A 27,378-nucleotide genomic window follows, 5' to 3' on the forward strand; every position below is an offset into this window, starting at 1 on the left:
CTCAGACTGCAGCCCTTGATCTGAGTGACTTTCTCCACAGCCTTGGACATTTAAACACTCGACATCTACTTTAATTGAGGGGAAAAGAACAATGGTGCCAATATAATGCTTCATTGCACAGATATATTTTAAGGACTTAACCTTTGCAAGACATTTTGAAGATGGAAAGCCCAGCAGTGCACAGATATTTTGTGAGAAGACTTTTTTCAATTTTTGCATTAGCCTGTGGCCATTTCATGCCACCGTGTGCTTTATTTTATTTCTGGTTTTGCTTCRTGCAGTTTTACAAAGTGACTTTTTCCATACCCTAATTGTACATTTTTAACAACAAAGACAAAATCCCAAAATCCTTATTTCCCATGGTCATTCAAATACAACAGCTTAATGTCCCTGCCTGCCCAACAGCTTAATAACATTTCAGAAAGCACAAYTGGTTTAAATACAAAAATATTTAAAAAACACAGGGGTAAAATTTCCTGTAACTGTGTCGGGAGAAAAAAAATTGCCATTTAATATCAAGACATCTGGCTAATAAAGTAACAAGAAACAAAGTAAACCTTTAGCAGTCATTAAATTGCCTGAGCAAATGCACATGAAATATGATTGCTCATAAGTGTATCTGAAAACTGCACATGTTGAGACAGAGCAGTCATGTGCCACCGTTTGACATTCAAAGAGTCTTTCTAAGGTATTTAATCCCATTACTTTTTTTGCTAGAGGAAGAAAAAGACCCTCAAGGCTGATGTTTTCTCATGTTCAGCTTTCCTTACCTTCATCTATATCTGCACAAGTTCTGAGCCCTACCACCTCAGGATTGTGTCCACACTCTGAAAGATAMAGCAAATTGCACTTTAAAAGTCTTACAGCAAGAGGCAAAGACAAGGTTGATGCTCCTGCAATAACAGAAAAGAGTCACTGGGTAGATGTAAAATGGACTAAAGTCACCCAGTTGGCTCATGGTAATGTTAATAAAACATTCAGATTTTAGTGAAAAATAGGTCCGAACAGGGGCCAGTTTCAGCCATTACAAACCTTTGCTGCTGCCATGAAGAATGTATACGGAAAGACAAAGTTCCCAAACTTTTATGATTTCAAACTTGTAAGCTGGATTTTAGCTGGGCCAGGAATTCCACCAAGTGCCATCTGTACACATGACAAGAAAAGGAAGACTTTTATATTGTTCAGCACATTCAGGTGTGGGGAGTGCCTGGTTTGAACACTTGTCTTTCCTTTGCTCTTATTATTTTTAAAACCTATTTTCTCTCTTCTATGCACTATTTTGTATGCAATAAGAGAGAAATTTTGGCTGTTCATTAATTCTACTGTAATACCTGTGGTGACCTTACAGAGAGAAATTACCTGGTAGGAAAAAATGGAAGTGAACAGGGCTTTAGTTTCTGGATCTGATGGAAATGGTTTTCCTGGCTGCAAGCTGGTTTCCAAAAGACAACAGACTGGCAGCTTGAAGAAAACAGGTCTTGACAGCACGTGTAAGTGAGCCAAATGTTTTCTAGCACCTTGTGTCACACAAAGCACTCTCATACCATCTGTGCTCCAGCAGCCAAGGCTTGTTCTGTCCCAGGCAGGACCTTTTGTCTTTGCATCATCTCAGGAGCCCAAGGAACCAGGTTTATAAAACACCTGTCTGAGCTTGGATGTGTGCAGGGTGTCAGCTCCTCCTGCAAACCCTCTGCATGTCCCTGACTGACAGGAGCAGCACACAGCTCAGCAGGCAGGCAGAGAGTCAGATGGGTACTGATTTACTTGTATAATACTTGACTGGGTGAAGAAAAGAAATAAAGATGGGAGGGAGAGGAAGAGGGAATGTGATTCAAAGGCGAGCACGTGCCTCATTAGCGCTCACTACACGAGTCCCTTACACTGAGGGGAAGGCCAAAATATTTTAATGAGGGAAACACCACCTTTTCAAATATTTATTTTAAAAAAGTACATTATAAGAACAACACATTTCTGAGATAAATATAGGTAGCACAATCTGCAACTTAAATAGAGACCAGGAGGGCAATTAGAAAGCAAAATATCTTGATTATATTAAATTGCCTTCTTTGAGCAGCTTTGGTATTTGTCATTATTAAGTTGTATGTTTCTCAGTACTGGAAGAAGAGAAATTATTAAAACTAACACTTACATAAGTAACATAAAGGATTATCCCTGATATCATATCAGGCACAAGTTTTGTGCAAGTAAAATCCAATATGCCTGTGGCAATTTAAAAGTAACTGAGTTGCCAACATTTTGTGTGATTTATCAGAATTTAACAAAATAAAAAGCAAGATCTCTGCAAAGAGAAAATAGCCCCTCCCATGCAGTAAGTAAGTCCTAAATGCAGCCTCTCCTTTCAGTATTGTCATCTCTAAGGCTCAATATTTTTCTCATTATCATCCCTGGTTCATGGATTTTTTTTCTTACCTTAATGAATTTCTGTTCTTAGGCACACAGCTATTTTCTTGGCTATCTTGCTTCATTACACTGATGGAAGCAGTCTTTTAATTTAAAACATTATTATTGAAAGTAATGCATGAAAGGCTTATCTGAAAGATATATTGGGTTGTCAGTAGATGCAAATCAAAATGCAACTGTCTAGGCAATTGTCTATGTCAATTGTATATTTTAATGGAAGGCTTTGAGTAAAGCCTAGGCAGGAAGGAAAAAAGTACTTATCAGAATCTATCATTTAAATTAGCAGCACATTGGTAGACTGTTCTTACATTTTATATTCCTTAATAAGGCTGAGACTGAAGCTGGGTCAGTGGACAGCAGTTGGCTTGTGGAGTCTCTGCCCTTGGAATACAAAGACAGGAGTATTCCAGAAGCACAAGACAATCTTGCATTTTTTTTCTCCCATGCTTTAAGTGTTTGCATCTTCCAGTATCTGATAGGCTCCTTCACCTTTTGAAATCCACATGAATATTTACCATGTATTTGCTTTTGAATGGACTCCAAACTTCTTTTCATTGTGATCGTGGGAGATACTCCTGCCCAAAAAACTCACATGATGCAGGTCCTTCAGCTGAGAGTATGGCAGGGAGTTTAACCCCTTCAGTGCTCCATGGAACTCAGCCTTAGCTCTTTGGTGCATCCTTCCCTGCTCAGTCTCCTGGCAGCCACCTCGACCCAAGACCTTTGCAATGTAGCAGAGGTTGCAGGGATCTCTGTAATGTTGGGATCTGGGATCAAGCATCCTGAACGAGTACATGGTCAGAGAATGATACAGGCACACAGACTCTTCTAAAAGATGAACAAAAACTCTCTGTAACTTAGTCTTTCCTAAAGAGGAATACAGTGCAGATTTTAGGAGCCAGCCTATCAAGCTCACGTGTAACTGCTCATGCAAGGAGAGCAAGCATGCTCTGAAAGAAACCTCAAGGTTTGAAGGAATAATTTTGCTTCCCTGCAGAAGCACCTCCAGCAGGACAGAGACATGAGCTTGTCATCTCACTGTGTAAGTGATTCATATCAAATACACAGCTTTTTTCTTTTTTTACTGCTGTCCATCTTTTTTATTTTATAGCAGTCTGTCAGCTGAAAACTGCCAACTGAAAACTTTGGATATACATACACAAAGTCACCACATTAATATTAACATTTCCCTGTTGCAGACAGCTCAACTTAGACAATTTCTGGACTTTGCAGGCAACAGCAACGGTGGCAGGGATAAGTTTTGTCCCAGCATTGAACTAGAGCTCTTCTCATCACAACTTTTGGACCACCTATTTTTATTTCTAATCTCTGTACCTGCACTCTTAACACATGCTCTGACCTAGACTTTTAACAGGAGCTTAACAAGAAGTCATCATGGTGGACAAAAGTTAGGATTTAAATATGGAAAACTGAAAAGAAGACAGGCCTTGCTTGCAGAAGGGTTTCATTTTGGCATAGTATTTGTTCCCATTAATATAGAATAATAGCTTTAGCAGACCTTTTTTGTTCAAATATTTAGGAATTTCCCTGACATTGACTCAAATTTTAGCTGCCTTAGCTGCATTTAGGACTGATAATTTAAAGATTGTTTTACTTTCATACAATGGAGTTAATTCAAAGAGTTTTATCATGATTCTTACCTGCTAAATTTGACTTTGAAGTTATTTTAATTATACTGGAACCTTCTAACTTGTTTAAAAAGTCCCTGAGATGCCAAACTTCAATCAGAAATTCAGGACAATTGGTACAGACACTGAGGCAGAAGCAGAGGACCTATCAGAAGATTGTACTTAATGAGATTTCCACATGACATCTGAAAAGCTGACCTTTGCCAAGTGCTTCTTTTATCATGTATTGCCAGAAATATGTTACTTCTTTAGGTTATGTATCTGCAGTAGAGTCTATCAGCTAAAATCATGCAAGTTGTAATTCTGCTGAAGCCACTGCACTCTGGAGAGGACAATTTTAGCTACAAATGAATAGGGTCATTTACACTGGAGATAAGGGAAAGCAAGTTACTGCTACTTCAGTAAAATACATACACTTATGATAATAGGGGAGAAAAATGTTCAAACTTTTAAAATGTGTTTCTGAAAAAGACAGTAACTATTTGATAAGTTTGTGTCCTGTTTTGAACATAGTGTTGTCATCACTAAAACATGATTAGTTGAATTAAACTAAGCTCAGTTATTGCAGATAGGCTTGGCACAACAAAGCTCAGCAGATTCACTTTCAAAAGGCTCAGCAGATGAATGCAAAAATTTGGGATTTTAGACCTAAGATACAGTACTAAAGGATTTGTTTCCCTTGCACTTCAATCCACCTCAGGGAAGAGACTCTTCCCCTTTGAAAAATGTGGGATTCTCTGGACACTAAACACTGGGACTATGCCGTATTAGAATCAATTAAAACCTATTAGAATCTATTCCTACTGACTAYCACACCACCACCTACAAACTTCCCAGCAGAAAATTGCCAAATATTCCTTATTCTCAGTCAAAGCTTAAACACTTGGTACTGCAAATTTAGGTTAGAATTCTACTGATTAAAGACAGACATCTGTACTTGAACCAATCAATCAAAGTTTCTCCTTGCAATAATAGAGAGAAGCAAACACTCATAAGGGGTGAGGTGTAAATAGGTCAGCACAATCTCACCCCAGTATTTGCTTCACTCCTTTCCCATACAGAGTGCCTAAAGTGCCAAAGAGTACCTGTCTAGCACAGATTGCTTTTAGGTTAGGCAAACACGTAAAAGGAGGTGAGATGAATTCCACCAAAATAAGCTGAAAATCTTGGAAAGTGGCAGTTTCATTTCCCTTTATAGAAACAGGTGCATGAAACTTTCTCACTTTGTAGGTGCTGGTGACTTCAGGAAGAACAGTAGTTTAGCAGAAACATAGGAAAGGGGAAAAAAGGAGAAAAAAAAACCCAAACCAGCTTTAATTCATAGAGTAGATTAACATATGCAAATAGCTTTTCCAATGTCCCAGTGCAGGGGAATGGGTAGCATGGTCTGTTCAACAAAAACTGGTAATCCTTAGTGAGCAGCAAATTCCATGGGTTGCTCTGTGTGACAGCTGCTGTGTGCGTTAAGAGTTTTCTGCAGAGTTTTTGACAAGGTCTGTGCTGTTGTGAGCCTCGTCTCTCATGGCAGCTAAAGCTATAATCCATAAAAATCAAAGCTTGCATGTAAATGTTGTCCTGAAAGAGTGCTTTGGGTTTTATCTGAGGCTGCCACTAGAAATTCTTCCCCTGGGGTCTTTCAAGTCCTTGGAAAGAAAGATCAACATTTCTGGAGAGAAAAAGAGAAGGCAGCCAATAGAAAATATTACTTATTTTAAATACAGGGTTTCTTGATGTGCCTCTAACCCAGAGCAGCTTCCAGAGATTAATCTGCTAACAAAGAGTTGTTTGACAAAGCAGGATCCTTCAGAACCACTCTGCTGACCTGCTGGAGATGATGGAGCACCTGAGAGACTGATGATARCCTGGAAATGGAATGGAAATACACTGCATTGTGCTTTCCTTATCAGTAAACAAAACCTAGCACTGGCATTCTTTGCAGAATTCGTTTCTCAAAAATCTATAAAGTCTGTACTAAGCCAGTACACATTGCAAGATTTTATTTTTCAGTAACTCAGATATAATTGAGCTTCCACAAAGATGTCAAGGCCATGTGTCTCAACAGCAAGGTCATCCCATGTCAGATGTCAAGGTCACAAAAGACAGCTAGAATTTCTCAGCCGGGAAAAACATTCACAGACATTTTACATTAGCAAGACAACTTTTCTCTCTCTGCCTCTGAAAAACACTGCTACTGGAAATTTTTCTAACATATATTTCCTGGAAATGTTTCTTTTTTCTTTTCCTATGCTGAAAATAAAAACATAACACAAGGCAGACTGAAATTTCAACCAGCTGGTTAAGGTTAGCTTAGAAAGTAGAGAAACATTTGGAATGGTAATTTTCAGACAGTGTTCATCAGATGTCAACCTATCCCTGCACCAGGCTGGAAAATCAAGATTTAATTCTGTACTCATTCAGGGAATTGGTATTTACTTGGCCAGGCAAACAAAGATCCAGTTCTCTCAGGTCTGTTATGAGAATAGTATTTCCTTTACCTTGGAACAGGATTTGGTTTTAAATTAGAAATATGCATACTGCTAAGCTGAACAAACTCATAYATTATCCCTTTAGTTGTATTTAAATGAGTAGATAGCAGGATAGGAAAAAAAGGAATTGGAAATTGCCTGCTTAAATATGATTAATATTAAGGCAAATTGCATCAGTTAGCAGTTTACTTTTTGTTACTGCAGCTTATAAAAAAAGCATCCCTAAAACACAAAAATGCTGTGTTTGACTAGGAGGCGACATTAAACCTCTGTTTGAACTTCATGTCTTCATTTTGCTTGGTCATTGCCTCCATAAAATGATTTCTAGAGTTTAGTAATTAGCAGTTATTGCACTGATTAGTTACATAAAATAAGGAAGCAGCTAAGAAACCTGCTGTGGATTCAGGCTGGTATTTAAAATAACAGGAATGGACTATTTGGCAATAAGGCTRATTGCCAGATGCCAAGCTGCTGCTCAGAGAGATGAATTTTGAACTGACCCATAAGAAAGAAAGGGCAAAAATTGACAGTTTTGCTGCTCTTGTTYAGCAGCACAAAGACATTGCTGTTTCTGCTCTTTTTTTCTTTCCTATTTCCCCCACTGCTTTGAGACACACAAGCAAGCCCCAACCTTCACCACTTGCAATTTATATTTCAAAAACATAAAACAGTTGCATGACTTGGAGGCTAGAGACATATATCATAAATAGGCTCAGTTTAGCTTAATTAATTGATGCACTGAATAAGATGTGAAGGAATCTGAGGTACCAAAATGTGAATATGAAGGTCTGTATAGAATCATCCTGAAGTGGTTGTTTGTTCATAATTGTGTTACTGCAGCAGTGCCTCGAAACCCACCTCCCACTCAACAAAAATACAATAATAAGTGGTCCATTTGATGGAGAGCTTTCAGTATGAATAGGCAAAATGAAGGCTTGGGGAAAAGTGGTTTTGAAAACACTTGTGGTCCTTCTTAGCCAGACAAATGGTAACAATTTAACTCAAGCCTTTGAGGAGCTGAAGTTATGCTGGGCAACTGAAGCCCACACAGGTGGGGATTGAATAATTTACATCTGCTGCCCATCAAATGCACCTTCAGTTGTAAACTTGCAGCCCTAAGAGTGTTTCCACAGGCAGCAGTTTTATTCTACACATAACACATGTGTTTTGCTCTGCCCAGCTGTCCTCAGGTATTGACTCAAAGCTGGTCAACCACTGTGGCTCACAACCCTGCTAAAACAACACAACTGTGAACAACCTCACTTGGGTCTGAAAAGCAGGCAGGCCAGCAGAGTCCTCTCTGGGACTGCAAACTGTGGTTCCAGTTTTAAATAACTTTTCCATCAAGAATAGCAGCTTTGTGCCTTCACTAGGTTCTGTCCTTGTTGGAAAGGAGTGAGAAAAAAAAAAAAATAAAAAAAAAAAAAAAAAAAAAAAAAAAAAAAAAAAAAAAAAAAAAAAAAAAAGGGAGAGTGAGAAAAAAAAAAAAAAAAAAAAACAGATTTAGCATGGATTTGAAGGAAACCAGTGTTCTCCTCGATTTGGTAGGGTTTTTTGCAAGTTCTGGAAGAAGAGAGCAAGTGAGAGTTTGGGGGTTTGATGCCTTGCTGCTGCTGCCAGTTCTGGTTGGTCACTCATGTTGCAAACACAGCGGGGTGAAGCACAGCAGAAACACAGAGGATACTCATGCCTGTTTCAAACAATTCAGCCTTTTAACCTGAAGAATAATGAAAGAACATTTCCTGGTATCTTAGATACATCAGTGGTAGAAAGAGAAAGTGGCAAAACTTAACAKGTTATCCTACAGAAAGGAAAGTCATAGTTTTGTGGAAAATAGGGAAGCATCCACATTCCTGAGCTTATCTAAGGATCTAGCTAGGAAGAAAACAAGGCATATAGAGGAAAACCTAAGGAAGTCAAACGAACTAGAGGCCTTCTGAACTTTGAAGTGCTGGGCTAACTTGCCGACCCCCGAATGTCCTTCCCATTCCCCCAGGAGACTCACACACAAAATGTTGTGTTTAGGGACAGCTTTTGTAGCTCAGTGTGCTCTGAGCTCCAGCACAGCACAGCCCTCATGTATTCTCAGCTGAAGAAAGGCAAAGCTCACAGAAGCAGCAAGTGAAACAAATCCTTGTGCTGATGGAGGGAAGTGCCCGAGCCCTCTGGCTCAGCAGAGCCCAGAATCCATCACTGAGTGGGAAGCTGCTCCTTTGTCAGAGTTGTGCGATTCCAGTCGCAGGTGACACTTTCGAGTTCCCAAAGCCGCTTTTCATTTTCCCCCTTAAGGCAAAGCTGCTGAGTTCACTCTTTCACCATCCCAAGCCACACCATTTGTTTGTTGCAGAACAAATCAATAAGGAAAAGGAAAAGTTTTCAGCCTGGTTCTCCAGGGCTAGAAGAATTCTTTCAGTCAATGAACCATCTGGCAGAACCCTTCCAGCTTGCACGCAAGAATCCCACGGCACTAAATAGAACATGTGTCCCTGTTCAGCTCTTTATAAGTCACTGCTATGAACCCATAAGATCTTCCATGTCACCACACACACATTTTTCACTAAGGCCCCAAAAAAACGCACTTTGTGACACCTTCCAAATCCACTGGAAGAGTCCTGCTCAAAACATTTTGGGAGTTCCTGAGATGGAGGTTACATGTGGAGTCATCATGTTCAAACAAGAGTGGTGGATCTTTATCCACGAATCTGCAGTGATCTGCTTTCAATCTATTTTTATTGTTGGTTGCAGCAACCTGTGGCAATCAGTGCTGCAGTTTTAATAATTTCATAGCCAGGGTCTCATGAATTTGGTAATAGGGCATGCACATTGTTATTAAAAGCATGTGTGCACGTGCCTTCCCTGTTTCACTGAAATTCCTCTGTAATTTATCTTGCATAGCTAAAACACAAATTTGCAACTGTGGGCCTCAAAAACTCAATATGTATTACAGTGAGTTGAAAAAATACAGGAGAGGCTTTTGCTTRCACATTCTGTCTCTCAACAGATCTAAATTACTTACCTTCAAATGACTTACCTTCAAATAATCACTTTGGCAGTGGAAATTAAAATTCATAAACTTTCTCCAAGTTTAGAATTCTTCTCCCCTGTGATGAGCATCTGCAAACAGCCTATAAAGTCACAGCCCTAAAAATTATACATAAAATTCTTATTTAAAATTTTAAACAGGTCTGTCACAACAGTATAAATTTTACTTAAGGTAATTTGAATTTTGACAACTCTTGCTTGAACTGCCCTCACAAAGGCATTTTAACACTGAAAAAAAAAGCCTCAATGTATTTGGCTATACTTTAAAATTAGGAAAAAAGAGCTTTCTTAAGAAAGCTTTTAGAAATTTTAGGACCAGAACAGAAGACTAGCACTTACATGAATTCATTATCTGCTTCAAAACAATTTATTCAGAAGCAATGGAACAGAAACAAATTAAAATGTCCCTTTAGATTTCACTCAGGAAATATATTCTTTTATAGGTCTTTGACTCCAACCTTCTGACAGTTAAAATTAACTTTGCATTACTGAAACAGATAATGTGCTGTCCTTATTCTATTCAGAGATAATACAGTAAATACTGATTAGGTTTAACACATGAGGTTTACAGCAGAAACATTTCTTAATTTATATTAGTTTGTATTTATGAATGATGCCTAGCTGTCAATTAGGCTTCACTATTTCCAAATTTTATTTAAAACTGACATGTCAGCTTTAATATTTTTTGTTGTGGGGTTTTTTAAGTGCTTCTGTGTATATGCCCTAATACAAATATTGCTTTGAGCCACTAAAATTTAATAATAAACATTCTCTTTATCTCCTGCTGCCTGCCAGACAGCTTGCTTGTACAGAAAAAAAAATACATCCTATTTTGGATTAAATCTGTTATGTATTTTCAGGGAATGTAATAATCTTCATACAGTAGCAGAAAAATGATGACTTTATAGTGCCATAAAATGTGTCCTTTCCCCAGGATTTTAAAGACTGCAATATGTAGGTTAATACAATCAAATCCCAACCACATAATGTGGCTCACAGTGATGAGAATGAGGTAAAACCATGGGCATTTTAGGTGAAGTGGATTGTTTTGTGGCTTTTTTAAGCAATCCTGTCCCTTTTCATTTTTGGGAAGACAGCTTGGTCAATGCACAAATTTTTAAGCCCCTGYCTTGTCATAGAATCCATTTGTCCATTTATTCCAAAGGCTCTGATAGATTTCTTAATTAAACCTTGACAGTGAAATTGTAGTTCATGAAAACAATCCATGGTGGTTTGCGAGGCGGTGTCTGTGCATATTAAACCAGCACTTGACCAGATTGGGTTTTTTACAGTTCAGTCAGGTATGTCTTGAAAGCATTATCAGGGATAAGTGGTGGGTATTTGAATAATAAGCACTCTCTGTCTGCCTCTGGGATGAAATACAAAGCTCCTCAGGCAGTCTGCAGGGCTGTAAAGCTCTGTCAGAATGTTTGGTATTTTGTTCTGCTGCAAGCAGCCACAGTTTATTTAGTCACCAAGCTATTTTTCTGATCCTTTTTCCCTAGCAGCAGTGGTGCCTCATCAGCCCAAATAGCCAGAGGTGTTATTATTCCCATTCTCTTTAACTCCCTTCTCTGACCCATATTCACTCATCTGTTTGTTAGTCTTTCTCTTATAAATAGACTTTAAATGTTACTGTGTAAACGCAAACTTATGTTAATAGATAACACCACCCACTCCTACTAAATAGAAATACTATTTTTCACCATCTTACGAGTGTAGAGCCATAATTAAGATAAATTTCAAGCACACTTTAAACATCTCAGTCCAAATGCAGGCACATTTCAGAAGTGCTCTTATTGGTAACTTAGCGATAATTATTTTCTTCTTGCACTTACAGAGGTGAATTTTATTCCTGAAAAACAGAGTTGCTTTTCAAAAGACAAAGTTATTCCCACCTTTTCTTTGAAATCCTGGCTTTCATTAGAAACAGCGACAGTTTTGACCTTGCTTGCTCTGCAGTGACTCCTCCACAAAACCAAATGCACCATCAAGCCAGTGTTCAGCAGCATGTGAGAAGCCAAAGGGACAGGAAGTGCAGTACCTCAGTTAAAAATTGTCACCAGGGGCCAATGCGCAAATTAACATGGAAGCTCCTTGAGAGAAACCAAGAATTCCCTTTTCAATTTAAGATATTCCTCCAGAGGCATATGTCATTTTCTACACAGATGTAGACATCTAGAATTTCATCTTCATTTAGAAAGGGAAAACATTAAAATTGTAGAATAGGCACCTGAAGCCACATGGAAATGGTCTCTGTGCAGCACACAAACCTGAAGCCCCGCCACCAAACCAGCTGGTATAGATGGTCTGAGGCTGCCCAGACCTGGCAYCCTCTGGAGCAAACATAATTTGACAATAACTAATTTTTTGGAAAGGAWTTAATGGAAAAATGCTGCACGGCCAGGCTGTTTTTGAAATGCCAGGAGAAAATGTGGCAGACCAGAAAAGTTCCTGGGGGAAGTTCTGCCTGCATTGCATTTGTACACTTACTCATAGGCATGGGGACGATTTTCTGCTCTATAGTTCTTATCATCCCTTTATTTGCAAGAGCCAGGAACTGAGATAAAGACTGTCAGAATGAGTGTGTTTGCAGGGCAGAAGCTGGAATGTGACCTAGGAAAGCACAATTCAACACAGCAACCCATTTCACTCGGTTTCATGGCCAACAGGGGAGGGGAAGTCAACAAGCCCCCAAAATCTGAGCTCCAGATCAATCTCCAGTGTGATTCCCATGGAGCCCTTGCATACCTGATCACAGGCATTGATATGAGCAGAGCCAGAAAACACCTGCTGGGCCAGAACATTTCCCAGCTTTTCATAGTGGGAAATGCTGCAGCCATGACTCAGGGCCCAAGCAATATTTTATTTCAGCCTGTAATCACCTCTCCGATATTCTCCCTCATGCTGGTAGCCCCTGTGGCACCAAAACACAATTATTATATATTATTATCACATGGTTGGGATTTTTTCAGGTAAAAGCTAAAAAGATGAAAACCCATGTCCCAGCCTAGCAGATTAATGTTTTGACACCATAACACTTGAATTATGTGGCTGTGCTATGGCAGAATTTTAAAATACAAAGTRTTGTTTTTGGAGGGGGACAGATGTGGTGCTGCCCTGTGTCATTGCTACTGCCCTGCAGCAGGCTCAGGCATAAAATCTTTAGACTTTGTTGTTCAGGTTTGTCCTGTCAGAAATTGGCTTGTACTCCARGAGAGCCAATTTTAGTGCATGGACAGAGTGGATAATAAAACAAGAGGCAAAAAAAGAAACATGGACAGAGTGCAAGGGCAGCATTTCCTCAGGAAAACAAGGGAAAGAGTGAAGAGAGGTTGGATGAAACCATGACAGGAGAGGAATCATGAGGTGTGACAGCTCACAATATTCCACAGCTGTTTCTCAAAGGAAAAATGGAGGTTGCTTTTACACATTGGGGTCAGAATTTAGAAAAGGAGCAAGAGGTCRACAGAAGCTCCTCTCCCCTGCATCTCACAGTAAAGTCAAACAGCCATCCCTCAGGTCTGTGGGTGAGACAGAATTAAATAAGACAATTGTGTATCTCAGAAAAATTTCTAATTTAGAAATTGTATCCTGCTAGTTAAATAAAAAATAATAGATAATCTTGCTGAATCAAATTAGTTTTTCCAGGTTTTTCCAATATTCTAAATAAGATAACAGTAAGGGTCATAAAATGATATATTAATATTTATAYGTGTAAATGATAGGAAGACTTTTCAGATTTCAGAAATACATTTTGCATACAGTGCAGTCAAAATTTAAACCATAAGTTTCCTTAAATAAATGTAACTGTAAGAGATAGTATTCAAGGTGTTTAGACAAATTATCAGACTGATATTTCTGGATGCAAAGTCATTAAAAATATCTTCAGATTGATTTCCAGAGTAAAAGTGACACACTAAAAGATTACTTAATTTATTCTCTGACACTGAGTAAAGTAGGTTTTTCTTGCCCAGAAATGTAAAATAAATAACTGCAAACAACCGTAGTGAAAATTCTAAAGGAAATACATTGAAACTGAAAATATTTCTTGTGAATCATAGTCTTTCTAACCTTGAGACAGCAATTTTTTTTGCATAATTGGGTTTTGCTGCAGCACCTGAAAAAGTGATCACATTGTAAAAGCACATAAGGTACATTTTTAGATTTATTTGGGAAGATAATACTTTTACRTCATGAGTTAGCGAGTTAGAATTGCTCATGGTGTTTTTCAGTGCTGTTCATCCCTAGATTTTTCTAAAACCCAGTGAARGTCTCTGCTCCAATCCCCATGGGCAGTGACCTTAGGTTTCAGCAAAGCACAGCCCTTTGTTTTCCCCTACACCTCCTGGGTATCAGCTTTTCACATCTTCTCATCACTTCAGCAAATCTGAGATGGGCTCTCAAGTCAAGCACTGGAGATTACACAGAGGGACAAGAGCCTCACTAAAGTGACTTCAGAGAGCTCATAACTGATAGCAGGACAGAAAGGGGGATAAACTTCATTTCAAGGTCCAGAGGCAAGTGTCYAATCCTGAAATCTTTGCTTTCTTTTCTCTTTCATTATATACACTTCAATCCTGTAACAAAGCAGGCAGAAGTCTGACACACAGCTGCTTCCTTCTCTATAAAATTCTGACATCCTGAGCATTGTCTTAAGGTTGTACAAGCAACCATGCACCTGCAGTTCTCTCCCATTGTGGTTATTTTTTAAATCTTTCACAGGGGATGTTTTCCCACTTGKGAGAGTGAGCACTACCAACCAGCCATGTCTAATCAGTCTCCTCTCCACCAATTTCTCTGTCACATGGAGAAATTGTTCAGAGCTCTGTTCAGAGCACATTCCCAGGAGAACAGGTCCTTTCTGGTGGGATGACTATGAGTCTTCCCCTTCACTGATATTTCCCACCTGCCTTCTCCTAAAGTTTTAAGATTCTTTGCCTCAGACTAATGTAAAGATTTTAACAGTGACAAAATCTTTTATTTTTCCTGAACCTTTGTCTATGAAACAACCCATATGCACACCAGTTCATCCTAAGGCACTAAATCAGCATGACAACTCTTTTTTTTTTTTTTTTTTTTGCAAAACTACAGGAAGTCAAAAAACACATTTAGAGTGGAATCAGCATCTGAATGAATTTCATGATGATTACACTCATGTCTAAGGTATGAAGCAGCAAGTCTATTTCCCTTTTCACTCTTCTCTAGCAAACCTGGAGATTCAAAAATGTCATACAACATACTGCAGTGTGACAGCAGAGTGCTGATATGTCCTATACAAACATTTGTCATCTTAGGTGTGGGATGGATTTTCAATATATTCAACAACACTTTAAAATATTTGCCTAAATTAGATTTTTTACCTTCTGTTGTACAAATCTGGATTCCTTTCATCCATACAGCGACATTCAAGTTAAAAGGAGCTGTTATCAACACTAACAAATATTTTATAGGAAACAGAAATCCCCATGAAAATGAACCGGATGCAGAAGGAAGATRCCATACTCTGTTGCCAGTCTGGCCAGATGTTTATAGTTAACTAAGGAACAACCAGACTACTACAAATATTGTAGTGCTCCCTGTTCTATTCAGAAATGTGCACACTCAGACTTAAAATACTCTTTGCAATGAGGTCATCCATTACTTTTAATCACAATAATTAACTAGTGCTACAGGTAACAAAACTGAGGAAGAGATACCCACCCCCCCAAAAAAAAMCAATTATAGACTCATGTTAAAGTTCATGTTATATTTAGATAGGCAATAGTCTGCAGCCCAGATAATGATGCTATTTTGATGTTTTGCTCCCAGTGCTTCAACAATGCTCAGGACACATTTTGAAGAAATAGTAATGTATGTATTACTTTTTCCTGCTTGAAGTAGCTGGAATAACTGCAGTACTTCTACACATTTCCAGGTTAGTTGTTACAAGTGACTTCATAGCTCAGACATTACAACAGCCTGTTCTCAGGTGCTGGCAGASAGCAGGAACTATTACAAAAGCAGTTTTGGAACTGAAGGCTCAATTGTAGCTTTGATACCTGTGGTCATTAGCTAAGTCAGAATTTAATAAAATTAATTGAATTTTAATTTTGTAGAATTATCTACTAAATTAAGTGCTTCCTTAACTTTTTGCATAGTTTATGTTTTTTCCCTCAATTCATTGCCTTTAATCCTTGATGTGAAATCAGTCTGTACTTACTCAACGAATTTTAAACTTACCATGATTTGTAGAACTGAGAAAAGTTACTACTTAAAGACATTAGGCAATGAACCTGACTTTTAAAATTATATACTCCATTTTTTCCCCCGGAATATTCCTTTTTTTTTCATTTTTAACCTTTTGCTGAAGGCCTATGGTATTAATATCTCCTGAGCTGCAAGTCCTTTTCTAGAACACAGTTCAAGCACAGAAAATTGCAAAATATGTTCTTGATTGTGGGCACAAGTCTGACAACTCAGCCCTCAATCAAGAACATCTGTGACAAACTGGAGGAACARCCCCTTTAAAAAGAGAGAGCCATTCTTTGTCCGTTGTGGATTTCAAACACACTGAGTTAGGAATAAACTACCGGATAAAGCAGGGATTCTGAAAAGAAAGATTTAAGGGATGACAAGCTGGACATGAATCCAAATGTCCGTGCTATTGGAAAGGGGAAAAAAACCAAAATATTGTACTGTGATACATAAAACACCACTCCAGATCACTGTGCCCATTTTTTGAGCACTTTAGGAGGGTCAGGGACAATAAAGGAACAAGGTTAAAACTCTAATAAGTAGGAAATGGGGACTGAGAAGAAATATCAAAGAGATCAAGTTCTTTAGTCTAAATAAGAGAAGCAGGGAGGAAACACATTTGAAAGCCTAAAGGCTGGTACAGTGAGGAAGGGGCAAAAAYAGTCTCCATGCCCACCCAGAACCCAGTGTGCCTGGCAACAAGTTTAGCTCCAAATTCTCCAACTGTGTTGGGAGATGGTGCCTAGGAATTGTTTATTTCTATTGCTGGAGTGCCTTAAAGAGAAATGTAAATATTTGTCAGATGTGACAGTACACTGGCTTGKTGAAACATTCAAGATTACTGTTCAAAACCAGTTTTCGAGCAGATTATATTTCTGCCTTGCATGTTCTATKTTCACAAAGTGAGTTTTGCCTTCACAGAAGCTTAAAATTGGGGCTGGCATTAGCTGGGTGTTTGGACAGAGTAAATAAAAGGCTTTAAGGGGTAATAACTCCTTGAATTTTATTATTCTGCACAGAGACTCTGGCAAAACACCAAAACCCAAACATGCAGTCCTTGGAAGTCTATCACTGCTCATTTCTGGCAAACTAAACAAATACTCAGACTTTCAGATAAGCTTTATTCAAGCTTTTATTTCAAAAATACTTATCAAGCATACTTACATCCTTCTTTCTCCTTTTGATCCCCTAACACTTCACATTCAACTCATTSTCTGGGGACAAAACACCCTCTGCAGCTTACCAGAGCTTAGGTACCTACCTATCAGAAGATAAGAAGGGAAGTATGGAATGTTAGACACCCAAGGCTKGCTATTGGGTTTCAGAGAACAAACTGCACATTTGGGAGGCAGTAACTTCTTAATTACACTCCTCTGGGGAGTGGGAGGAATCAAAGCAGTGGCTGTCTGAAAGGAACTTGACACAAATAGCCAAAGTGGCCTAATCCCATCAGAAGAGAAAGCACTTGATCTGTGCTCCAGAAGCTCTCAGCTTTCTCCAGGCACTCTAATTAAGTATTTAAAATTGCTCCCCTCAGTGCACTGCTGTGCTCCTGCTCTTCTATCACCCTGAAATCCCCATCCTGGTTAACCAGCCCTGATTTCCTCTTCTTGGYCCATGCACGCTCCACTTTCACAGGCTGGGGGTGGGATTGTAGCTAAGGCACCGGGGTCAGCCCTCAGTTCCTGCATGGACCATATCACACACACTCTGAGCTTCTTCTGTCTATCATGAGGCACGTCAGCTGAATGCCCACGGGAATTCTGGATGCATGAAATTATCCTAGAAATGATCACTTTTTAAAAAGTTAGGGCCTGGACGCTGGAAGGAACTCATACTTGAGAACAGTGTTGAAGCACATGCTGGTTTTATTTATTTCAAAGTATCATCTGAGTTTAAAAAGAACTAAGACACATTGCTAGATTGGGACATGTGACTGACTAAAAAAAGGGAATATCCACACCACTTCTAAAGTGTGTCATTTAAAAAGGAATGCAATTATTCATTCTTCAACCAGCAGCCAACCTGCAGCTCATGTCAGTTAGGAACAAGCACTTTCTCCAGGCATACTTTTTCATAATTGTCCATGCATCCATTTCTTGTATTTTCCTGCTTATTTTCTAGCCCTAATGCCAAACAAAACCAGGATCTTGGAGTTGAAAGAGAAGACACTGATAAAACCAAAGCAGTGTGAAGAAGGCACTTATTTTAGCTGAGGAGCAGATGCTGCCCAGTCCTCCAACAGCCAGCAATCCAGAGACTACTTTGTGAACCACTGTTTCGGGTAATTTTTCCCATAAACCCCACATTTCACAGTGGGAAACAATGTAAGAAACTTTCAGGGTTATTATCTGAAAGTTCTCTTTCTGGGAATACACCAAACCYCCAAATCCATGAAAACTATTTACCATTAACACCACCAGAGATGTCCTGTGATGGGGGTAAACTCATCCACAGCTAAAACAGGGTGGAAGACAATGAAATTGCAAGCACTTAGCATCTCTTTATATAAAATGGGGAWTTTTTTAATGCTATGACCAAGAAAGGAAAACGAACAAAAGAACCTTTTTCCAAAAAAATTATAACCTGCAGAAAACAAAACATTTTCAGACACTTTCACCAGTCTTGAACTTTGCCATTAGAAAGACACACTCTGCAGTGCTTGTGCCTCATTAATACAGCCACAGCACTGCAATCCATGAAGRAAGAAATGGGGGAGGAGGACTGTGCTAATTTAGCTCTGAGTTCCACAGAAGAGAATGTCACACTCMCTCCCCCTCAGCAGTGGGCTTTTCATATGGCTGCATCCAGGATGGTTGGTGGCTGAAAAGAAAAATTACTGCTGCTGAGAGAGAGCAAGTCAGTCACTCATCAGCCCAGTGCCTTTTTGCTGCTGTCCTTAACAGTGGTACAGCTCTTGCCCTGTTAAAATACTGCCCCTCTTATCTAGCCCGGGTCTGGGTTGGGATAGGATGTGTTCACTTTGTAGGAGAAAGGGCAGAATGAGGCATGTTGATCTCACATTGTAAGTTTTCGCTGAAGAGGTCTATCCAAGTGAAAGATCTTTACGGTTTCTCTAAAACAGGTTGTGTTTAATAGCCCTTTATCCCTCAGTGAGCAAAGGGAGTCAAGTGTGTGTTTTGCTGTGAATCCTGTAGATATATATCACATATACTTATCCCATGCTGCTTTCTCTACTATAACCTACAGCCTAAGATTATTCCTTCTCTGTTTCCCCATCACATAAAACAAAATGGTTGTTTTCATCTTGGGGCTGTAAACCTTTATATGAACAGCTTCTAAGAGATCCACTCAAAACAATTAGGCAAAAAACAAGCCCACCACATTACTACATCAGTTACCACATGGGAACCTGCATTTCTACTGAAAGAGTTTTAGTAGTCTACACATTGGGTCATGGAAAAAAAAGTTTCAAACTACTGAAGAAGCTGAATACACCCAAATAATATCTGCATGGTCAATACCACATTACAGATAACCCTTGAGAGAGACTATGAAAAGTAAAAGAAAAGAAGAAAAGAATATGCACAGAAACATATACATTGAGATTTTATTATCTAAAATAAAAGGGGGGTTCTGATGAAAATACAAGAAAAATTGAGGAGTATCAGATGTTAAMAGGAAGGGCAACAAAGAAACCACACCATGGGTTAACTGGCCATAAATTGCTCTATTTACWAATAATGGAACCTTAACAGAAGAGAATAGGCAGGAAGGCAAGCCAACATTTTATACCATACAATTATTAATGCATCGACAGTCTGAACATTAAGTTAAGGTTCCATAATGAGGCGAACAGTCTGTGGAGCTGCTTCAGTCATAAGACTGTTCTCAGCTTAATGGGTGCCATAACCATTAAAGATGAAACACAGTATTTGGAAGGCAGAATAGATACAAAGCAGAGGAACATCACAGCAAACAAAAAAAAAAATGGCTCTTGTTCCATTCAGGCTTGGCACTGCACAGCAGGATGAAAAGAAAACACAAAGCTAGTTTCTCTGTATCTCCCACTGTTCTCATGTCTGAAAACTAAAGCTGGAGACACTCAAAAGCCAACCATAGCCTAGGGAATAAGTTTTCCATGGTTCCCTCTCTAGTTAATGGTAGAGAAATCTCCCCTAAAAAAATAAATCAGAGCAGAAACTTGCTGTGATTTTTTTGTATCCTCTAGGATACCAGGTTAGAAGTTTCTGATGTGACAAAAGACAGAGCTTCAACACAAAKGGACCTGGCCATAAATCTGAGGACTGAGCAAACAAACACGAAGCTCAACACAGCCCAGTGCAAAGCTATGCTCTCAGGGAAGACAAACSCCAGGCACCTGCAAGGGCAGGAAACCAAATGGGCTGATACTAGCCCTGCCAAAAAGGTCCTGAGGTTACCACAGGCATCAGATGAATACAAACCAACACTGCCCTCYTGTCACAAATAAGGAAAATGGCCTMATTAAAATAAGAATGCCCAGCAGATTGGGAGGTAATTGTCCTATGKCAGCACTGATAAGGCCACACTGATAAAGCCACTTCATCCACTTTTGGGAAGAAGGGTGAGGTCAAGATGGATGAGGAGATAATKGAGACAGTCCAGTTGCTGAGAAGGCCAGGGCTCAGGGGACATAGCTAGTGAAGAGAGGTTGAAGAACAGAGGTTGTTCCATCCTCAAAGAAGGGGTGATCCATCAGACTAAAGAAGGGATGATCTAGTGTGACTATAGGGAGGGTAAAGACCACGAAGCCAAACTGCTTTTGAGAGTAGCAGGCAAAATACTGAAGGATGAYAGCATCCACAAACAGTGTCTTGAGAGGGTCAGGCTGGAGACCAGGAAAAACCTCACTGGCAGGACAGGGCACTGCTGTTGTCCACAGAGCTTGTAGTGTCTCAGTTCTTGGGGATTTTCAAAAACCCTAAATACAAAGCCATGGCTGACCTGGTGCTCAATGTCAGCAAGCCCCCAGATACAAATTATTGAGGCTGAATGTTGGATGAGAAAACTCCCAGCTGCCCTGTCCAACCAAGACCTCTGTGATTCTGAGACTCTCCACAGGAGCCTCACWATTAATGGGTTTAGGAAGACAAACACTCCCACACCGAACCAAGCAGTGCGAATGAACCTCTCTGAACCTGCAGGAGAAAACAAAGCCTCAGATCTCTTTGGCCTTTCTACGGATTGTGTAATTTAGAAAGAAMAGCTCGCTGCTGTCTTTCCTATTTTTCACTAAACCATTAATGTTACAAACAATGCTTCAAAGTAAGAATCTGTAGGATTAGCCTCACACCTTGCAACAGGAAAAACAAAGCCTKTGAAAATAATGTGGCACAGACTATAGGTATTCATCAACTACATTAGGAGTCTCCAGATAGTAAGTTAATGGTGGCAGTAAATTTCAAGTTGGTTATTGCAGGCTGGGGAACAGACGAAGCATGGGGGATGGTTAGCAAAATAGACTTAGACATCATATGACTGGTAACTGTAGGTCTCAAGTCTTTGGCAGTATTTTCTTTAAATTGTTTTCAATAGTGGAGTACTGAATTTAATAAGATCAGATTTTAACCAGCGCTGCGTGTCCACYATGTGAGGTAGAAACTGCATATTCAGAAGGAAGGAAATCTGAATATGTGCCCAAAATTTTTAAAGAAAGGATTTTCTTGAGGATTTTTTTGCAACATTCTAAGGTTTATTTAGCAGAGTCCTCTACAGCACTCTCCTATATTTGTAGTGGGTTTTTATGTATTTCTGAATTTCTTGAATAACACTGGACCCAGGAATGTTGCAAAACAGAGAAGGTATTTCAAGCTATTTTACTTATCTTAAAGCAGGAACTACAACATTTGACATCCCAGAGAAAGCTTGTAATTCAGAAAGTTTTGGAAGTTCAAGTGACTTACCCAGTATTCATCGAGTAAACATCTGAAATTGCCACGGCTTATCTGAACAGAACTGCTTTGTGACTAACACAACACTGACCACCCATGTCATATSCAGAGATTGACTGAAGCATCACAAACCACAGATTAAATAAAACATATCCCTCTCCTTGCTTCTGCATCTCTCTTGGGATTAGTGTGGTGTGAAGATTTTATCAGAAAGATTGCAATAGCTCTAGAGGCAAAGAAAGGAATGAGCTRTAAAGGCCATTCCACACAAACACTGCTAAAGCTCCTTGTTAGCATCTCCAAAATGATCAGCCCTCCTTTCTGAAGTTCAGAGCCCCCTTCTCCTCCAAACACACATTCAGCTAGAGTGGATATCAGTAGCAGTGCTCCTGTTCTCAAATCCTGCAGGATAGAACAGCATTTCTGAATAACCCCTCAGGAGATCACAGCCGGGTAACTCCTGCCCCGTAWTTCTGATCTGTACAGCTGTACAGGGTAAATGAAGTGCCAATTGGTTTCTTGCTTCATGTGCCAGTATGGGCAGTAATATGGAAATAAAATTGTTCTGTACTGACCAAATTAGAAATGAGTAGCTGAATGTACTTGAATTTATGCCAGTAGACTCAGTTAGGTAGGGCAGAAACTGAGCAGTGACTTATGAGATCTGCCATCATCACCCAAGAGCTTGTTTTATAAATAATAGTTGATTGGCAGCAACTCAAAGAGTAARAGACAGAGAGATTAATCCTCAGTTAAAGGACTTAGCAGCGTTGCTCCTTGTGGAAGAAAGGATAAATTACAAGTGACGAGGTGCCTCTGCAGCACGCTGCCGAGAAGCTCGCGGTTGTGCACGCTTTGCAGGGGAAAAGGGCTCTGGGGTGAGAAAGGCAACTCACACATCCTTCCTGGGACAGGCTGCGAGAGGGAAGTGAGGGGGCTGCTCAGCCAGAGGCACCACACYGCACAGGAAGCAGCAGCACACAAACCCACAAGGGCTTTCTGCKGAGCCAACATCAGAGTTGCTCACACTAAGTGCAGACAAGCACTGTAAACAGGGAACAAGTCTCCACAAAATATATACACTGGAGTTCTGGCTCACACACTTTAACATATGGAACAACACTTACCTCTCTAAATAATTTCATGAGGCTCATCCAGAGCTGTAGCAAAATCCAGATCTTTTATGGGGAGACTACTGTACRGAGAAAGAACCAAAAGGCCTGACAAGAGAAGTTTCTAGCGACTATGAAGCATGTACTTCAAAAGAAAGATGTCAGATTTGTCCATCTGTTTTTACCTAGCTCACAAATAATACATTCTTAGTTAATGCACTGAATGATCATGAAAAAAACATTGACTATTCTTCCAATCCCTAAGGCTGTCAGGGACAAAAATCCTAATTTTGCCTTCCCTAAATAAATCAGCACCTTAAATAATTCAATTAACAAGACAAACCTGTAGCTAAAGATATCACCATGAACAACARGTAGTAAAAATTGGGAGAATTCTCCTTTCTTCCCTCTGAAGGTGTCTGCTGTAAATGTCAGGTGGCAGGCATTATTGTCTCATACACAAATAGCTTTTTCTCACTTAGGAAACTTGCCAATACAGAAAATCAAATTCTAGCTATGACCAACCCTCTGCAACACAGAGGGAAAATCTCCCACAACAGGATCCCTCTGGCTATATATTTTTATACCCTACGATGAACAACAGTGTTTTATATCCAGAGATCCTACCCTTGATCTAGCAGCATAACCACTGGTGTTATTTCTGAAAGGCCTAACTGGCCTTTATGAAATTACACGGTTGTATTTCTGCTTATCAGTGATGARCTACCAAGGGCATTGCAAAGACCTAAGTCTTAATAAAGTTATACAGTCTACCTGCTGATTTACTGAGCACACAGGATCTCCAAGCAGCAGAAAGTGTTGTTTGATGACAATTTTGCAGAAATCTGGTCACTACACAAAAGCAGAAGCTCAGCAATAGTTTAGCAAAGCACACACAGCACAAGACCAGTGCAGGACAGATAAACCACTGAGCTATCAGGCCATCTATTGCCCAAGAACCCAAACTAACAATCCTAAAATTACAAAAAACTCAGTTCTGTTCTTGCCATACCCTAAGGCACAATTCAGCATTCACCTCACCCTGATCACAACAAAACTCAGGTCAACTTTCTTTTCCCTTYTTGTGCCTTCTCTACCTGTGAAATGAGGATGAACCATAGAGAATCTGGGCTCCAGTTCTTGCAGCAGATAGAAGATGAAGCCCTACCTGGTGCTAGAAACATTTTGCATGCTGGAAGACTTGTATCTGCCTGGCTCTCATAATCTCTTTTCTACCAGAACTAGAAGAAAGAGTTGTTATGACACCAAGGGAGAAAGGAGACRATTTCCTAAGCTTTATGCCTGCTTATCATTTTAGTGTTGTTGCCCTTCAGGCTTTGTCACAACTTTGCCACTACTCTCCACAGTTTTCTAGAATTGCCATAAAAAGTCAAAAGTTACTGCTTTGAAAGATTTCAAGGTTGAAGCAATATTCTAGAGCTAGACACTGCACTCTATGGTTCTTCTTTAGATGTGTGGAATCACCACTGGCTCAATTTAAGGAGATTTGCTCAATTTAAGCAAACTAGGGCTAAGAGCCATCAGATGAAGTGGTCAAATGGCCTTTTGCTCAGGGAGCTGTATTTGAAAGCAAAAAGGTACAGAGGGGCCATATATCTACCTGTCCTTTTTCCTTTTCTTCCAATTCATTGAAATGTAGCCCCTTCGGGGTTTGTTCTTCGCAAGGCAGATGGTAAATCTATGTAACAAGTGGCTGCACTGTGCCTTTAATGGTAAAGTACAAACAATCACTCATTATCACAAGTATCATGAATTTCATGAATATAATTAAAAATTTATCTGTGGACTAAGAGATTAACAGAGATTTCAAGCAACCTCCTGTTATGTTAYTTTATGATATTTAAAAGTAAAGAATCTGCAGTTCATTTCTGTTAGAGCCTCCCACTCAGTATTCCCTTAAGTCAGGGGCAATCCTCACAGGGACTTCTAGCCAGGGCAAAAGTGTTCTATTAAGAAAATAGACAATTGAGAAAGAGATGGAGATTTCCTCCGTGGAAAAACRAAGGGAAGAAACTGTGAAGTTATTTTGTGAAAGCAGTTTGTTTCATTTGTATTGAACATGAAATTAAACGCTCCAAACAGCACTGAAAACAGTAATTATCTTCATGTAATATCACTGACATTTTTCACCACAGCATGCCTGGTGTTGGGTCTTGAGCTACAGCAAAGTAAGAAGCAGCCAGGGGACTGGCTGAGAGGGAAAGGGGAGGTTTGGTTGGTTAGCTTTTTTTTTTTTTTTGTTGGTTGGTTGGATTTTTTTTTTTTTTAATAAATGCACATTTCCAACCCCATTACCCATCAGGTATTCCTGAACAGGAACTAATCTTGCCTGATGCCTGATTCTGTTTTGACTCAAGTAAATCAATTCAGAATGCTGATGCTCTTGCTSCAACCAGGCTGGTAGCAGAGCCTTCCAAACCCATCACCAAGACAGTGCACTGATMCTCCACCTGATTCTCACCTGAGGTTTTTGAGACACCACCCTCTCCACCTGAAATATCAGCCTCTGTAAATTCAGACCTACACACATCCACTTCAGGGACTGGGCCCTGCACTCTGCACAGTCTATGGCATTCCCAGAAGAGGAATTTCTTACTGGAGGCATAGGTTGTCAGAGAACAAAATAACATTTAATGAGCTGGGAAGAAGAAATCTTGCAACATTATGTAAGTATTTTTTAGGATATTTTACATTCCAGCAACTTAGAGACAGACATATAAAGGTAACTGATTTGCCTTAAAAAAAAATCAAAAATCTACCAGCCTGTCCAGCAAATTTAGAACACAGAAACTGGGCAACTTTTACTGCTCTTTATCCTTCCTTTCCAAAGGTTTTACAAGCTAAAAGCTTTTCCCTTCTCTAAGAGAAGACACTTGTGCGCTTCACAAGACTCGATAGATTACCCTGACATGTTTTCCAGCAGATCACAGTGGTTTGAGTGTAGCAGGCTGTCCAAGGCTGACAGAAGGTCATAAATCTGCTCTAAATTTACTGCCTCTCCCTCCAGGGAGGGGAGAAATCACCACAAGAATAAAAGGTTCAAGCATATAATAGGGGAAATCCATCCAAGCAGCTTCAAGTTTCAATATTCAGGAGAGCACAGGAAGGGAGGGATCCCTCTGGAGCTCCATCTCATAGCACAGGCTGTGGATTGCAGGAAGAACATGCCTGCAGCATCTCTTCAGCAAAATCCKTGTTATTTGCAATGGTTTGATTCCTAAGGGCAGTGACATAAATGAGACAAGCCTCATGCTACGGTGCACTTTCAGGAGAGGTTACATTTATTTTGTCCATGGGTAGATAGTATTACTGCCAGATCCACACACCCRGTGGCAAAAGTTTCATCCATTTCAACAGAATGGAACAAAATATATGGCTTTTAAAGAGAAAAAAGTCACACACAGCAYGGGTAAAATATGTCCTGTCTCTGGTCGTGAAAGCAGAGAAGCAGAAAGAAGGTGCAGGATTGCTGACAAAAGATTGACATTCATCAAAGCACAAATGTTTACAAACTGAAATTAATACTTTCAAAATGCTAGCAGCATCATGTAAATTAAGCTGCAGCTCTAAGAGCCCTCAAATTTGAAGCCTCACAGTAGGCCATTTCAGTCTAGACAATGTGGTTATTTCAACCCAATTGCATCCTGCCAAGATTAACGATATTCAACAAACGAGGGGTGGAAAAGTAAGAAAAGGATCAGCCCTGATGTTGAGAAAATAGGTTTGCAAAGTCTTATACAACGCTGAATAAAAGCACTGCTCCAAGAACAAAGCTGTCTGTAAGTCTAATGCTGAACAAGTACATGATGCTCTTAGCAGACAGCACATATTTGTTTACAGGAGCTGCAAGAAACTGAGCACTGAACCTCAAMGTGATTTCAGGCTTCTGGCGATCCAGAGTGCCAAATTAAGTTTGTCCTTTAATGAACAAGGTCTTAGCAAGTTCCCCAAGAGACAAAGTGCTGAGTAATGGCATCCCTTCAGAGAGCACGATCCCAGCCCTCAGTCAGAGATCTGCACTTGAATYCCCTTGGATCCAGTCAGTTTGGGACCCCCATGTCCACCAGGTTCCCAGAACAGCATCTGCAGCCCATGGGGGGATGCTCATTTCTGCTCAGTCAGTTCTAGCACAGGGGAATCAATGATTATTCTCTCTCCTCCTCAGGACCTGAGCAGGCTCTCCTCGCACCTTTGCTGCACAGTAAGAATTAATAACGAGCAGAACAGAGCGAGACTGAATAGAAACCCTGCCATCAGGACCTGTGGGAGGTACTGAGTCTGAGATAAAGGTTGTGATGTCACCTGCTGGACCCATAGAGGCCTCAGAGCAAGTCAAATGCCAGGTCACTGTCCCTGATCTGTCCCTTGGGTGCTGTCTTGCTGCTAAGCTCTTTCTTCCCATCAGAGGGGCAGTGGATATTTTGGCAATTTATGGTGTTGGGCAGACTCCATGGAAAGGATGAGGCAACACTAAATCTCTGAATTAGACTCTTACATAGACTCAGTCTTCCCATTT

The 27,378-nt window shown here is 39.8% G+C and overlaps 1 protein-coding gene across 1 annotated transcript in view; it reads left to right on the top strand.

The window, feature by feature from the left end:
* Window positions 1–27,378, top strand: part of HTR1F (5-hydroxytryptamine receptor 1F) — a 104,387-nt gene that overhangs the window by 48,362 nt on the left and 28,647 nt on the right. The gene's annotated exons all lie outside the window — the stretch shown is intronic.

This window comes from Malurus melanocephalus, unplaced genomic scaffold, assembly GCF_030028575.1.
Source record: "Malurus melanocephalus ecotype Western Australia unplaced genomic scaffold, MMel_1.1 scaffold_21, whole genome shotgun sequence".
Lineage (NCBI taxonomy): Eukaryota > Metazoa > Chordata > Aves > Passeriformes > Maluridae > Malurus > Malurus melanocephalus.